Source organism: Medicago sativa, chromosome 8 (genome assembly GCF_051527215.1).
Source record: "Medicago sativa cultivar Bolivia chromosome 8, Bolivia_mono, whole genome shotgun sequence".
Taxonomy (NCBI): domain Eukaryota; kingdom Viridiplantae; phylum Streptophyta; class Magnoliopsida; order Fabales; family Fabaceae; genus Medicago; species Medicago sativa.
In genome coordinates this window covers 33,316,125-33,332,960 of record NC_140756.1, presented here as the reverse complement: position 1 = coordinate 33,332,960, position 16,836 = coordinate 33,316,125, and positions in this window count along the sequence as shown.

Here is a 16,836-nt window from a genome sequence, read left to right as displayed (position 1 = left end):
TTAAACCTGTCACTTAAAATTTTATTCTCAAGTTGAAAACTTGGAATGGTTAAGTTGACTGACATACTTCAGAATGTTCTGAAGTGTTAGTCTGAAAAACAGTTTAAATAGTTAAGTTAATTAAATGTGTTTGTGTGTGTGTTGTGTTTACTGAAATTAAAGAGTAAAGAGAAGAGAAGAAGGACACACAGAAATTTATAGTAGTTCACCCAATGTGGGCTAGTCTACTCCTCACAGTTTTGTGAGATTTTCCACTATGATGCTTGAGATAACTTCTCAAATCCTGCACCGTACAACTCTGTTCACCTGAACAATTACACAACCTGTATTCTCTAAGCCTCAGCAGGCTTGCACCTTTCTTGCTAAGTTACCTACTTAGACTTTACACCTTCCTACTCAACCTAATACTTTAGTACCCCTAAAGCTAGATGAGACTTTGTTTACAATTTGTATGGAGTTTGTATGGAGTTTGAATGATATAGATCAGACAAAGGAGAAATGGAGGAAGAGATTTATCTTTAAAAAGATAAGAGAAATATTGATGTACACTTTGAAGACTTCTTGGAATCTTTGTGATGATCAATATTTTTGCTAAAGCTTCAAACACTCATATGTTGTTTTCTTGTATGCTTTGCAAAGGTGTGTGTTATGCTGAGGTCTTGATCTCTATTTATAGAGTTTCTTGAACCTTTGTAGCCGTTGGAGAGTGTCCACTGGTCTTGTGCCACGTGTCCTGGGACCCACCAACTTATACTTGAATTCTGGGCAAAACTGATGTACTTCAGAATGTTGCTGTGTTCTTGAGAATACTTCAGAATGTTGTTGTGTTCTTGAGAATACTTCAGAATGTTGTTGTGTTCATCATGATCTTCATCTGGGTTCATGTGGATGAACGGTCAGATATGCATCTGGGCTTTTTGAAGATGAATGTCACATGAATTTCTGGGTTGTACTTGAAGATTTGCTTTGTACGACTTCAGAATGTTCCTGGGTCAGATTTTCTTTGCAATCTGTCTTGGAACAAGTGCAGGATCTCATAAAGTGGAGCTGTCACTTTCATTCCATGCTTTAGGGGATTTGGTTTGCTTTGTACAGTACCAACTCCCTTATGTGTCGAAATCTTGTTGAATAAGATTTGATCTTGCTTTTGTCTTTACCTTTTTCTTTCCAACAACTGTACTGTTCATGTCAGAAAAAAGCATGGAGCAGGATCGAACTTTCTGAACTCAGGGGACTTCAGAATGTTTCTTTTTGTTTCACTTAGGATGATTTGTAAGACTCTTATTTGATGTAATCAAATCCTAATAGTGAAACATTTATGAAGTGCAGCTTGAAAACATCTAGGATAATATTCTTGACGGAATATTCCTAATGTTTTGTACTTCAAATGTTCATAGTCTTGAATGAACATTGAAGATGCCCTTTTTGACTTTAATCAATTAAATGCCTTTATTCCTTGATTGATTTTAGTCATTGTACTTTACTGGGCTTTTATTTAAGTCACGTAGACCTTGCATGTTCTTTATTTGGATCATGAAAATCTGGGCTTGGTTCTTGATGTTCATCATGAACAACCTTCTGAACTCTGTCCAACCTTCTGAACTCTTTTTAACTTTCTGAACTCTGACTGAGTTCTTAAGTCTTTATGTCCTTTGATTCTTTGTTTCTTGGTATGAATTGAAACTTGTTCCTGTCTTAATTAACCACTCAAGAGCACAAGTTAAATACCAACAAATTAATCAAAGTCCATTAATTCCTTAATCATCAAGGTTTGTTATCTTTAAAATTAATTAGGGATTTTGCCTCAACAGATTTAACATACTTTGACTGTTTTTTCTCCTAGTATATAAAGATAAGCAATATAATGTAAGATGTTGTTGGATTCGTCTCGATGAGTATTTTTAAAATATTAAATTTTCATAATTTTTTATAATAGAGAAATTAAGATATTATAAATAAAAAAATATACATTAATATGTGTGTCAGAGTCAACTGTATCAAGTAATATAGGACGGAGGGAGTAAAAAGTAAGCCTTGTCAAGATTTTTGGTTTGACTCAATTATAATATAGTATATAATTTTCTATTATATTTTTTCAGATTTTTTCACAAAGTAATAATACTAGGGAGTAGGATGTAGCACACGCAATAGTGCTACACCTTTAACCAATAAATATACAAGTGGAACTGGAAGTACTGACAAAGATTTTCCTCTTAAGGCTTATGTGACAATTTTTCAAGAAAGGCATGAACGAAAAGGAAATAATGCAACTTAGAACTGCAACTATAGAAATAATCCCTCCGTCCCATATTACTTCACTTATTTAGAATATTTGCACTATTCATGTACCATGCTTTGACTCTATTTTTCTACTAATATATAAAAACAAAATATAGCATATAAGATGTTGTTAGATTCGTCTCGATTAATATTTTCAAAATATCAAATTTTCGTAATTTTTTCTACTAGATTATTAAAGAAATTTAAGTTTAAAATTGTGCATTGGCATACGTGACAAAGTCAACTAGGTCAAGTAATATGGGACGGAGGAAGTATAACATATAACGGTTCTTATTTTAGAATAAGATGTCATTTGCTGCGAGAAAAGAAAAATGGGATAGCTATTTGTCCAAAAGTGACAAATGAATATCTTGCTTAGATGAAATGAAATTCTAGTGTGCTTGTTTTAAGATGTTCTATGTGATGTTCTGTAACACCCACGACGTGGCTTTCGATATCCCGCCAGTTGGATACGAAAGGTTCCCGCCAGTTGGAACGGGCACTATCCGTAAGGATGACCCCACGTTAATAAGAGGAACCGAATCACATCGGAATGAGAGGGATCCGGAGGCCGTGTAGGTATGGGACTACATGGTTGAAGGAAGGCTTATAAGAATTGTTAGGTACTACCCATATCAACAAGATGCATCTTCTTTTCGGTAGCTCAATCCATAGGAACTCCACAGTTAAGCGTGCTTGGCTTGGAGTAGTACTAGGATGGGTGACCTACCGGGAAGTTTCCCGGTAAGCGTGCGAGTGAGGACAAAACACGCTGAAAAGACTCGTGTTGGTTTGTGCGGTTAGTTGGCAATCCTAAAAAGCAGTCTGGGATGTTACATGTTCCAACGTTATGCACACAGACAGATAATGTTTCGTTTAATGTTCCAACATCAACTAGTAAACAGAATAAATAACAAGAAAGTAAATGGCATAGAAAGTTTGTTGTCTCATTTCGGTGACAAACACACCTACTATGGGGGCTACCAAGCTATGAAGGAAATCCACTAGTGTAATTCTAATGTTCTCAGCAAACACCTTGTTTACAACACAAACGATATAAATAGGATTATGCACCTAATTGCTAGCATGTAACAACAACTTGTTAGAATTAAGATTAGGAAATGTTCAACAATAAGGACATTCAATCCACTTTCCAAATTTGAAAAGTAGTAGGGATTTTAGCCGTAAAAACATATGCAGGGAACACATGAAATCCAATTAATTAAGCATAGTTATATTTGAGAGTCCATTTGAATAACTAATATATGTGATTCAGGTGTTGAAAAGAAAGGTGCACACATAACATTTAATTACTATATGTCAACTATATGTTCTGCAAAGTAAACTAAAAAAAAATATAGGAAGTTTTTCTCTCCTAGGGCTTGCTTCTATCACCTTGATCACTGTCAACCATCTTGCTAGTATTTTCCATATGATCTAATACCCCGGTGAGAGTCTGTTGTCAATCGTTTAGTATTCTACTATCCTGATTGTTATTTGTTTTGGCTTGTGTCTACTCTTTTCTCAAATGGCTCATTTATTTATGAAAGAGTACAGTAGTACAACGTGGTTTTCTTAAACATAGTCACATATCCTTGATTATGTCATTGTATACTAGCTTCTATTCAACAAATCCAACACAAAAAAGACAAGCATGCTATGGTTAAATGTAAAATTAGCATGGAGATTGGAAGAAGGAGTGCAGGAATTTCAAGTATATTTTATGGAAAGGCAGGCATACATAAGATATTGGGTTAATTATGTTTCTAGTCCCTATAAAATAGCGACCTTGTAAGTTTAGTCCCTACTTAATTTTAATAGCATTTTTAGTCCCTATAAAAAAAATTTACTTATAATTTTAGTCCCTGCTAAAACAAAGTTTGATTAATTATCCTTAAACTCTTAAATTTTTGAACGATTTTTTTGAGACAAGATTAGAACACTATGAAAGGTTCGTTTACTAAAATTTAGAATTTTCTGGCATGAAATGAATTAAATATGAATTTTTTAAAACGACAAAAGTTAAAGATAAAAAGTAATAAAATCTGGATGTAGAAATCAAATTTTGCGATAATTTTTTGCAGACGAACTTTTAGTAATGTTCTAAACATGTCTGTAAAAAATTGTTCAAAAATTTAAGAGTTTAAGCATAAATTAAACAAATTTGAATTGAGTAGGGACTAATACTCAGTGCAAAAAAACAAAATTAGGGACTAAAAATGCTATTAAAATTAAGTAGGGACTAAACTTACAAGGTCGCTATTTTATAGGGACTAGAAACATAATTAACCCTAAGATATTTCATCCTGGGAAGCAATCTATTATTACAAGAAATTCATTGAAATACTTTGGGATTCATGAGTCTTGTGCCATATATGTAAGGAAGAACAAGTATGGAGGTTGGGTTGTAGGAGGCGTATGGTGGCTTGTTTCTTCCTTCATGTATGAAACATATACTCATTGTAATTCCATACGTATTTTCAATACCAACTATGATGAGTACAAGTCAATATGGACAGTTTTAAGCTTATTGAATCCTGTCAGTTGTACTTTCACAAAGGCATTACAGGATATCCCATGCTGTATGAGTCCTTCACATACCAGATTTGGTGCAATTCTGCATCTGTACTACCATGAAATCAAAGGCGCAAAAGGAGGGGACGCGTTAGCAGCTTTCTTGACAAGTAAAGGCAATTTAATGCTGTCTAATGGAACAGAAATGTTGCTGCTGGTGAGTCAACTTTCAGCTTTATGGCATGTGTGTATTATGTTAAGGAATATAGAGCAAGGGAGGAGGGAGAGAAGGCGTTACAGAAGGCTCTACCTTCCTATACATGATTCACAACTAAATGTCATTAAGACAGAAGATACTCAAGAAGTTAATGCAATCTCTGGATGGCAGACTGAAAAGGAAATATGCTTAGTCAACAAGTATCAACCTCATTCTTTGCAAGGTATTTGTGCTGACAGACTTAACCACATTTCCTATCTCAACATTGCACTCTTAATAGAAATTAAAAATAAAAACGGGATTGAAATTTCACTGATCAATTCCCAGTTATTATTTTTAATTTACATTAAATCATGGATGAATATGGAATTAGCTTTTATGACTCATTCAAAAAATCAGCAAATCAAGCTCATCCCTACTTGTTTAAATAGCGACATTCAGAAGAGGATCAATCACAATCATATGCCTTACAACTACAGACCTTTAATTATCCTCTTTACTTTGATCACAAATTCTGTCACCACAACCATGTCAACAAATCCCTCCCAAAATGAATCCAATACTCACTCTCAGCCTGATCAAAGCCAAACCAACACTGATTTACATGACTGCTGTTTGGTTGGGAGATGGCTTAGTAACAAACCTATCCGTTTTCATGCTATCTGAAACAGACTTGCACATCTCTGGCAGCCTGACAAACAAATGGATGCAACCTTAATTGAGAATAACAGATTCCTTTTTCAGTTCTTCGATCAGGGAGAAATGGAAAGAGTTTTACACACGGGACCCTGGCATTTTGACAGTTACCCTATGCTGCTACGCAAGCTTCAGTTTGGTGAAAATCCACTCACTATGCCTATCGACACGATGGACATATGGATTCAAGCTCATAACCTTCCCTTTGGATTTATGGCTGAATCAATGGGCCATCTTTTGGGAAACCATGTTGGAAAACTGCTGAAATATGATTTTAACAACAATTATGGTACATGGCGTAAGTACATGCGCCTTAGAGTCACCATGAATGTTAATGAACCGCTGAAGCAGTGTTTGGAATTTGAAAGGGAAGGTGCTGATCCAGTAACCGTGGTTTTTAAGTACGAAAACCTTGGCAATTTCTGCTATATTTGTGGATTGCTAGGCCACACTGATGCTTTTTGCCCCAAAAGGTTTGAAGCAGGATTTATTGAAGGACCAAAGAAGTGGGGACCAAGTTTGAAAGCTGAATTTCAAGGTCCTCAAGAAGGAGGAGTGTTCACAAACCCTTGGCTGCGAAGACAAGAAACAGGTGCACAAAGGCAGAAAGGTGGGGAACGTCCAGCTTGCAGTAAGATTCATAGTCGAGTCGGGAAAGTCAAGATTGGTAGAAACTCTGTCACAAAGGAGCTGATATTTGCAAAATACATTGGGGCACAAAACAGCAGCAATGAATGGATTATTTTTGACCCTTTCAGTGCAGATTTCAATGCTTGGCCAGTCGTGGAAGTCGCTGCTGCTGCACCAGGCCCAAACATACTCCAACTAGCAGGAACGGGAGAACCTTCTGAAGTGCGTGCTGAACAGGAAGAGGATGAGGCCAGAATTGCAAGGTTGGTGCATGAAGCAAGATTGAAGAACCCAATACAAACTATGGAGATTCCCGTTCTTGTGCAACAACAAAATACTCAGATTGCTGCCAGCTTAATTAACTGTCAACCTATGGGGCAGGTTAGGATGACTGCTGCGCTGCCACTCAAAATAAGCACAAAAGATGATGGTTTAAAACAGCTGAAGCGAAGCCGGGTTGATGATTCAGGTGCTGAAGTGGAAGTTTCTGATGTTGATGCTGTTCAGACAAACATAGGTTCTCTAGCAATAGATAGTCAGGAAATTGTAATGAGAGATAACTGTCTGTTTGAAAGCGATAATGTAATGGCAGAGCCTGGTCACCAGGCCCGCCAAGGAAAATGAGTTTTATTGTATGGAACTGTCGGGGCCTGGGCAGCCCGAGCACAGTTCCCACTCTGAAGTACCTTATCCGAACATACAAACCGGAAGGAATATTTCTGTCTGAAACAGTGGCAGCTTTAAATAAAATTGAAGAATTAAAGTATATTTTGTCTTTCGATTCTTGTTTTACGGTTGATAGAATTGGTAGGGGAGGAGGCTTGGCTTTTCTTTGGAAAAATTCTGCTAACTGTACTATTACAAATTTCTCTCAAAATCACATTGATGTTGAAGTGGATGATTTGTTGATTGGAAAATGGCGATTGACTGGTTTTTATGGGATGCCAGAAAATGGAAGAAGAAAAGAATCGTGGGCTTTCTTAAAAAATCTAGCAAGAACTTCTTCTTTACCATAGTGTGTTATCGGAGATTTCAACGACATATTGGCATCTGAAGAGAAGAAAGGTAGGTCAGAGAGAGCTCCTTGGCTGATCCGTGGTTTCAGGCAAGCAGTGTTGGACGCGGGTCTGTTTGACTTACACATGACTGGTTATGCTTTCACTTGGTTCAAAAGTCTCGGTACCGCTAGAGCTGTTGAAGAGAAGCTAGACAGAGCACTTGTAAATTCTGATTGGTGTAACATGTTCCCAAATGCAGGTGTTGAATGCCTTTCGACGACATCTTCTGATCATTACCCATTGTGGCTCACTTGCAAATCGGTTACTGCTGTCAACAGAAATCCAAAACGCTTTAAGTTTGAAAATGCATGGCTCACTGAACCTGATTTTAAGCAACAAGTGCAGCAACGCTGGAAGCTCTATCCTGAAGAAGGTATCACGCAAAAATTGAGTTATTGCGCCGAAGACCTGACTGATTGGAGTCGTAATAACAACAATTTTCGCAGTGACATCAGTAAAGTTCAAAAGAAAATAGAAAAGCTTCGAACTCATGTGACAGCAGCAAATGTCAACTATTTTAATTCTCTCAAAAATAGGTTGGACAAGTTACTTGTACAAGATGATCTTTTCTGGAAGCAAAGGGCAAAAACATTTTGGTACAGAGAAGGGGATTTAAATACCAAATTCTTTCACGCAGCAGCCACCTCACGCAGAAAAGTGAACCGAATTGAACACCTTGAAAATTCAAATGGCGTTGTTTGTCGGAAAGAGGAAGAACTACAAATAATTGCCCGTGATTATTTCTCGCATCTGTTCACTAAGCTCCCAAGCACTCGTGCAGATGTCATTTCCAAAGTAGCTGCTTCCATCTCTGATGATGATAATTGTTCCTTAACTGCGGCGTTTACATTGGAAGAATTCAAAACTGCGGCGTTCTCTATGCAAGCAGACAAATGCCCCAGACCGGATGGTTTTAACCCCGACTTTTATCAGAATTTTTGGAATATGTGTGGCAGCGAAATTCACAAGGCAGGCTGTGAATGGCTCGAAAATGGTGTGTTCCCTCCACATTTGAACTCTACTAACATTGCTTTAATCCCAAAGGGTGATGCTCAGACAACCATGAAAGACTGGCGACCCATTGCTTTATGTAATGTAGTCTACAAGATGGTGGCTAAAGTCCTTGCTAACAGACTCAAAAATGTCCTTGACAAATGCATATCTGCATCTCAGTCCGCTTTTGTTCCAGGCAGATCAATCCTTGATAATGCACTTGTGGCTATTGAATTAATTCATTATATGAAGGCAAAAACAAAAGGGACCCAAGGTGATGTTGCTCTCAAGTTAGACATCAGCAAAGCTTATGACAGATTAGATTGGGAGTACCTCCGTGATATAATGTTTCAGATGGGATTTTTAGAGAAGTGGATTCGACGGATTATGCTTTGTGTTGAGACCGTTGATTACACAGTTTTGGTCAATGGTGTACAGGTTGGACCTCTCATTCCGGGTCGTGGTATTCGGCAAGGTGACCCGCTATCATCTTATCTTTTCATTATCTGTGCTGAAGGACTATCTGCTCTCATTAGGGATGCTGAGAGACGAGGTGTCATTACGGGTACTCGTATTTGTACAAATGCTCCAGCTATTTCACACCTTCTTTTTGCAGATGACTGTTTCCTCTTTTTCAGAGCTTCTGACCAAGAAGCATCGGTAATGAAGAATATTCTAACTACATATGAAGCTGCTTCCGGTCAAGCGATCAATTTGCAAAAATCAGAAATGTATTGCAGTAGAAACACTCCCTCAGATTGCCAGAATCGTATCGCAACAACTCTCGGGGTGAAGCAAGTTTTGGGAACAGGCAAGTATCTCGGTCTTCCATCAATGATAGGGAGGAGCAAAAAAGCGACTTTCAAATTTGTTAAAGATCGGATCTGGAATCGAATCAACTCTTGGAGCAGCGGGTGTTTATCACAAGCAGGGAGGGAGATTCTTATCAAATCAGTACTGCAATCTATACCCTCATATGGCATGAGCATTTTCCTTCTACCGAGCACTTTCATTAGTGAAATTGAGAAGATGCTTAACACCTTCTAGTGGGGTCATAATTCTACAAATTCACGAGGCATGCACTGGTTATCTTGGGAACGCCTCTCGGTTCCTAAGACTTTTGGAGGAATGGGATTCAAAAGTCTCCGAGCTTTTAATTTGGCCATGATTGGAAAGCAGGCCTGGAAGTTGATAAGCAACCCGGATTCACTGATCACTAAACTACTCAAAGCTAAATATTTTCCGCATAGTGATTATTTTAGTGCTTCTATAGGACATAACCCAAGTTATGTCTGGAGGAGTTTATGGTCTGTTAGAGATAATCTTAAGCGTGGTTTAAAGTGGAGTATTGGAACGGGAGAAACCATTTCAGTGTGGAATCAACCGTGGCTAAAAGATCTGCTTTGTCTCCAGCCTATTACAGAAGTGCAGGTTATGTGGGATGCTCTCACTGTTGGTCATCTTTTCAAGCCAAATACAAAGGAGTGGAATGAGAATTTTATCCGGTATGTGTTTAATGCAGAAACATCAAATCAGATTCTACAAACTCCCCTTTTACAATCAGTTCAGGTAGATAAAGCAACTTGGAGATTTGAAAAGAATGGCTTGTACTCGGTGCCCAGCACATATCGAGAGGTTATTAACAGTAATGATGTTCTGCTTCAACATAGGGTTTCAGGGAATTGGAATATAATTTGGAACCTTAAACTCCCACCTAAAATTAAGAATTTTTTGTGGCGTATATGTCGAAATTGCTTACCAACTCGTAAGCGGTTGATCACGAAAGGAGTCCAGTGCCCTCCAACTTGTGCCATATGCGACAATCATGAGGAAGATGGGAAACATCTGTTTTTTGCGTGTAGTAAGAGTGCTGGGTCTTTGGCCATCAATTCAGCAGGTTTGGTCTCATAATGCCTCTTGTGTTGTTATAATTTTTTCTTTACTCCAACAGCTAGACATCGCTCAGCAGCAGATTTTTGCGGTTACCCTTTGGAGCTTATGGAAACACAGGAACAATAAAGTGTGGAATAATATTGTAGAAACAACCGAGCAGATTGGTGACCGAGCGATGGCTTTCCTAAATAGTTGGAAGACCGCGCAAGAGACAAGGATTCGCAGCTTGCCAGCAAATCCGCACTTCGACATAAGTAAGTGGTCAAAACCAAGTGTTGGGAGGTTCAAGTGCAATGTTGATGCTGCCTTTTCTGTTTCTCTCAATAAGGTAGGCTTTGGAGCTTGTATTCGGGATGCAAATGGGAATCATGTTATAAGCCGTACTGAGTGTTCCACACCTTTACTTGATGTGGATATGGGAGAAGCTATAGGACTCCTACATGCTATGCGATGGGCGAAAGACCTGAATTTGGTAAATATGGATTTCGAAACCGACTCAAAAGTGGTGGCAGAAAGTATCTATAAGGGGGATGGTGTCTCGGATTTCATGGCCATAATACACGAATGTAGCAATCTATTAATGACTGATTTAGCGAACTCTGATGTGAAGTTCATTAGGAGACAAGCCAATAGTGTTGCCCATAATCTAGCTAGGGAAGCACTAAATCATGCTAGTTTCCATTATCATCTTAATATTCCACATTGTATTCATACTTTGATTAATAATGAAAAGCTATAAGCTTCTTTCCTTCAAAAAAAAACATTTAATTTTCTTTTATTTTAAAGCATAAAGGATATTCAAATAGAAAAGCATTCTCTTATGAAATCAAGACCTTATCCAACAGCAAGGAAATATCAAATTTATTAGATTTCTTTCAATTAAAAGAATTCAACGAGGCCATCATAGATTTATACAAGTGTCATATAACAACGCCACCGCCGAAGCAGTAGAATCAACGGCAAAATATGTAAAGACTAATGATGAATAATCTTTGAAATTTGGAAACAAGTTAAACCAATGAATCCCAAAGTGTTATTGTAACACTCATACTAGACGTATCTAGAATGTCTAGCATGTGTATTAGTTTAGTACTGGATACATTAAAGAATTTACAACAATAAAACTTCGAATGAATATTTTATACAACAACATGCGTTCGTACAATAACAATACAACTCATCGTTTCAAAAGTATAACAAATACATCCTTGAAATCCATAATATCCTGCTGCGGGTACGAACGATCACTTGTTGAAACATCCATTCGGCATCTACCTTGCCATCCAACCTGTTTATCTGAAACAAATAAGGATTGGGATGAGACATAATGTCTCAGTGAGTTCCCCTAAATCCTAGGCTATAGGTAACCTCAGGGGGAACCTACGGTCACCACGTGTCTACAATACAACCTGACGGTTGATTATACGTGTGTGGTCATGTATTCCTAGACGGTAGTGCATACCAGACCCGTCATAGGTTCATCTTACTTGTTATAGGCTCACTTCCTATACGTGTCATGGCGGTCAAGGGGAAAACTAAAACCGCATTGCCAAGAATACGCTCTACGCATCGAGGCCTAAACATAACATAATCATGGCACGATTCTAAAACGGACGATTAGGGAAAACCTAAGATCGTCATCGGTATTACATTCTTTACTTGTTCTATACATATCTTGTACTTGTCTAATAGCTTCCCGTGCTCTTGCTCTTAACATAATCGTACATGGATTCATTCATGATCATAATCGTAGTCGTGCGTGAAATCATAATCATAATATACATGGTCGTACATAAGTTCATTCATTATGTAGCGTTGAACAAACAATTATTATCTTGATTCATTTTACAGAGAGCCCCGGGTGGAGTAACCCCGAGAACAATCCCATACATGACCGATGAAACCTAGCAAGGGTACATCGGACTCCCTCGGTGTCGTGCGGGTCCCTTATGGCTTGAATCGTTCCCCTTGAGTCGAGAACCTCTCGTATCCCCCTGACGTGGATAACAAGAGACACGAGCACCTACATCTTGATTACTCATTGACATGTGGGTCCCTTGCGGCTTGAACCATTCCCATCATGAGAACCCCTTGCATCCCCCTGGCGTGGATAGCAAGAGACATGCCACCTACTTTACATTAGTCATGGTCTTGTAGTTCATGAATATTAAACCTAATCATGCTTGCTTGTTTACCTCGGAACCTTGATCGATCCGATTAACGGTAAACTCATACTTGTTCATGTACATTCTTAAACATGATGGAGAGATTAACTAATCAATCCGCGGATTAACGGTAAACTCATACTTGTTCATGTACATTCTTAAACATGATGGAGAGATTAACTAATCAATCCGCGGCTTAACATGCTTGCTATATCTTACTTGATCATATGCGAAGTGAATATACTTCACGTCCTACTTACATATGCATTCACATTCCTACACTTGACATACTTAAGGATTCATGCTATCTTGCTAGTTCTCAACAACTATGTCGAGGCTCTACATTCATTCCCTTTCTTAATTCATTGCTACCCGAGTAAAATCGGCATAAACTCTCTTGAATCACTCTTGCCATTCTTGTTAAGTTTGCCATGATTTTCATTTCAAGAATCGTTTGATGTTATGTGCATTGCCTAGATGTTGTTTTGGGGTTATAAAATTGTAAAACGTTGAAAGAAAAGCTTCGGAATGCACCACCAACCCCACAATGAACCAACAAGCCAAAAGCATGTTGACTGGTCCAGATAGAGCTGTCAAAATGGGTCGGGCCGTACGGGCCGGCCCGAAAGCCCGAATAAAATGTAGGACCTGGGCCGAATAATTGCAGCCCGAATTTTTTCAGGGCTTTTTAGTCCGGCCTGAAAAAGCCCGTAGCCCGTTCGGGCTCCGGGCGGCCCGCCAGCCCACTAATAAATACAAGTTTTTTTTTGTCTTTGTATGGCGTGTGGACAGTCTTAAACAATTATTCTCAGTAAATTGGACTCAGCATATTCTTTTCACTATGTGTTGGACTTGGAAAGAAGCTAGCAAAATGCTATATATCAGTAAATACTACTACTTGAAATGAAGACCATTACATATGAAGCTGAATATGTATAAAAAAAAATGACATAACGTACCTGCAGTTGCTGATTCATGTTAAGCACTGGAAATGACATAGTATTCTGTTATGATGAAATTCCATTTATTCTGAACTTCATTCTTAAGATTAAATAAATAAATATTTGCTTATGCATATTGTTTATAAAAAAAATAGTTACATACGATACATTAGTTACTTATGCATACTATTGGAATTCCTTTCTAAACTGCATTCTTTTTTTTTTTTTGAAGTTCAAGATTTTCATTCATTGAAAACAACAGAAGCATTACATGGGATGTCAACTCCATTCCTGGGAATAAGACCCATCCAAGATTTGGAGCCAACTAAGTTACCTAAACTGCATTCTTACTTATGCATACTATTTTGTTTATTGTTTATTGTTTCTTGCTTTGTGATGCTATTTATTTTAATAAAATTATTTTTTGATTTTTGAAAGGGAAAAAAAAGATACGGGCCAGGGCCGGCCCGTTAGCCCGTGTAGGGCCGGGCTCGGGCCCCAATTTTCCAGCCCATATTCGAACCGGGCTTTTTAGCCCGGCCCTAAAAAGCCTGTTGCCCCGGGCCGGGTCGAAACGGGTCGGGCCGCCCGTTTTGACAGCTCTAGGTCCAGAGGAAGTCGCTATTTGAGCGTGTCCTGTCTGAAGAAATTCGCTAATAGCGAAATATTTCGCTATTAGCGAGTTTCTTCGGGTCTGTGGTGCTGATTTTGCAATTTTGACCCAAAACTCGTCAAATTTGATCCTGCAATGCACCATAATCATCCAGCAACATATATATACATTTATAAACATATTTCATGGCAATTTAACATCAAATTAACAAGATTTGGCAAAAGGGACATTAGGGTTCTAAACCCTTCATAAACATAAATCCATACTTTTAACATGAAATTTACACAACCAAAGGGTGGTAAACTATCTATGGAACTCACCTAAACATGTTTCTTGCAACTTCTCAAGCATCAAGCATCAAACCCTAGCTTCCTCTTCATTCTTGATCTTTAGCTCTTTCCACCAAACCATGCTTTAATCTCTTCCTCCACTTGTTTCTTGCTTGATAAGCTACCTAAATCCATGCTTGATCATGTTTTGGAGGAAGTTTGGATGCCTTTAAGGAGAGAGGGAGGGCGCAAGTCTAGAGAGAAGGGGGAGAGAAATATTTCCTCAAAACCTAGAGAGAGAAATGAAATGGGAAAATGAGTATTTGGTGCCCAAAGATACTTATATACTCCCTTGTGTGAAATTACTTAATTGTCCTTTGTCTCGGTCGCATTTAGCCTGACACTGATACATAAACCCTTGCTTGACTGATATTACATAATATTATCTTCCGTCGTACTTAACATTTTCATCATACTCGCTTTCCATGAACCTTAGTCCTCTGATACATATAACAGATAAAATTTCCATTAGCTGACGAGCGGGATATTACAGTTATGAATATACAAACCAAAGTTAAATAACTGTAATGAACATTGCAGCAACCAATTATGGAATGATTTTAATATGAAACGATTGTAATGGATTTTGTTGACACACACTGGCCGAATAATAGCAATGACTTTAATGACTTTAGTTAACAATTATGTAGGCTGGTATAATACTCAATTAAATTAGTGGTTCTATCTATTAATTAATTTCAAATTAGAGACGGTTCGACAAGAAAATTGAACAAAGAGTGAAAAAGCCGACAATTTAATTACTAACACAGTTGGTGCACAACTCACTAAATTTGTTTTATGCTTTGATTCTATTACATGGGAGAAATATATGCGTAATTAATTAATAAAGGAACGCGAAGTCTGATTGAAAAATTTATTCGGATGTGATGGGATTCATGACGCAGAGCGAGGAACTTCGGTGTTGGTGGTTTCGACGGAATCCTTCTCGCTGGATACAACATCAGATGCGTGGTTGAGAGATGAAACTTGAGGCTTGGGAATCGGTGGCGGATTTTGACTTATTTTGTTGGGGTGCCAAATATTCATAGAATATATAGTTAAGTTGTTTCATTTGATTGACACATACTGTTATATGGTTTAGCAGTTTTATTGTGCTTGAGTGCTATCTGATGAGTTATGAGCATGAGTTCAAGTCCTAGCAAGACCCTTTTTGGGAATAAAACTAAAAATGCAGAAGAAAAATAATAGAAGAAAGAGCCAGTAGGATTAGAACTCGCGACCTCATGTCGCAAAACATATCTCTTTTCCACTGCAGCACAATCAAATATTTTAATTAATAAATTACACCTAATATAATATTTATAAAATATCTGGGGAGCCATGGCTACCATGGGCTCCCATGAAGATCCGGCACGGTTGGCAATCATTTTTCGAGGCCATTGTTTGGAGACAGCCAGAGAGGTTTTTGTTTGATGAGTACAACCTAGGTTTGTTTTACTGAGGCCCCACGGTGGCACCAACTGTATTGGCAGTGAGGAAGATATCCAAAACTAGGGTTTAGTATATGTTTAGGTCATGCCTTGAGAATGCTCTCAAGAGAGATATTTATAACCTCTTTGGGCTTATATTTTCATGTCTTGGGCCCTAAGTAACTTAGGCCCCAAGATAGCAGGCGAGCATTCTAGAAGTTTCTAGGAGCTGGGAAAGGTGGTTTACGCCTTCTAAGGCCAAAGGCGCTCCCCGAAAGGTTCAACAAGCCTTTATTTTGGGACGTCAAGCCCTTAATATAATATTGGCGGTCCATGCCTATAAAAGGGTTGATTGGGGTTGAATGAAAACTCACCCCAACTTTGTGAATGCATTGAAGTAGTACTTAACCCCAGGTACTATGTTCGATTCCCACGGGAGGCAAAAACACTACTATAGGGGGGTAGTGATTAAGCTTGTGAATAACAGTGTCGGGGGGTACAGTGCCTAGCTGGGACCCACCTGGGTTGTTACACTTCTACTGCGCATTACCTTCAATAACCTAATAATGGTCTTTTTCTTGGTTATTTTTTGTCCTTTTGTCGATCGAATCTCATGCGATATCAATAATAATTTTTCCATTTTAAAAAATATAACAAAAATAATAATAATCACGATTCATATGTTACAGTTGGCCGATGATTTGATATTAAAAATTAAATGATTTGAATTCATTTTTTTAGAAAATTCATAATAACTATATACTATTTTCCATCTCGCGAAACATTTTTATTTTATAAACTTAAATAATAATTTTAAATGTTTGATAATTCGTATTTATCACATCACTTAGTATATTTCCTTTTTTTACTTTTACGTCAAGTAAAAAAAGACAGACTACAATGGATACTTCAACTTTGTAGAACATTACCATTCTTAACATTGTACTAGACTTTCTTTTTAATTTTAAAATATATAAAATAGTATGAATATAATTATTTCAGATTCTTGGAATTATCCAGGTACAATTTATCTAACAATTGCTAAATAAGAAAAAATATATATAACGGGAAAAAGAA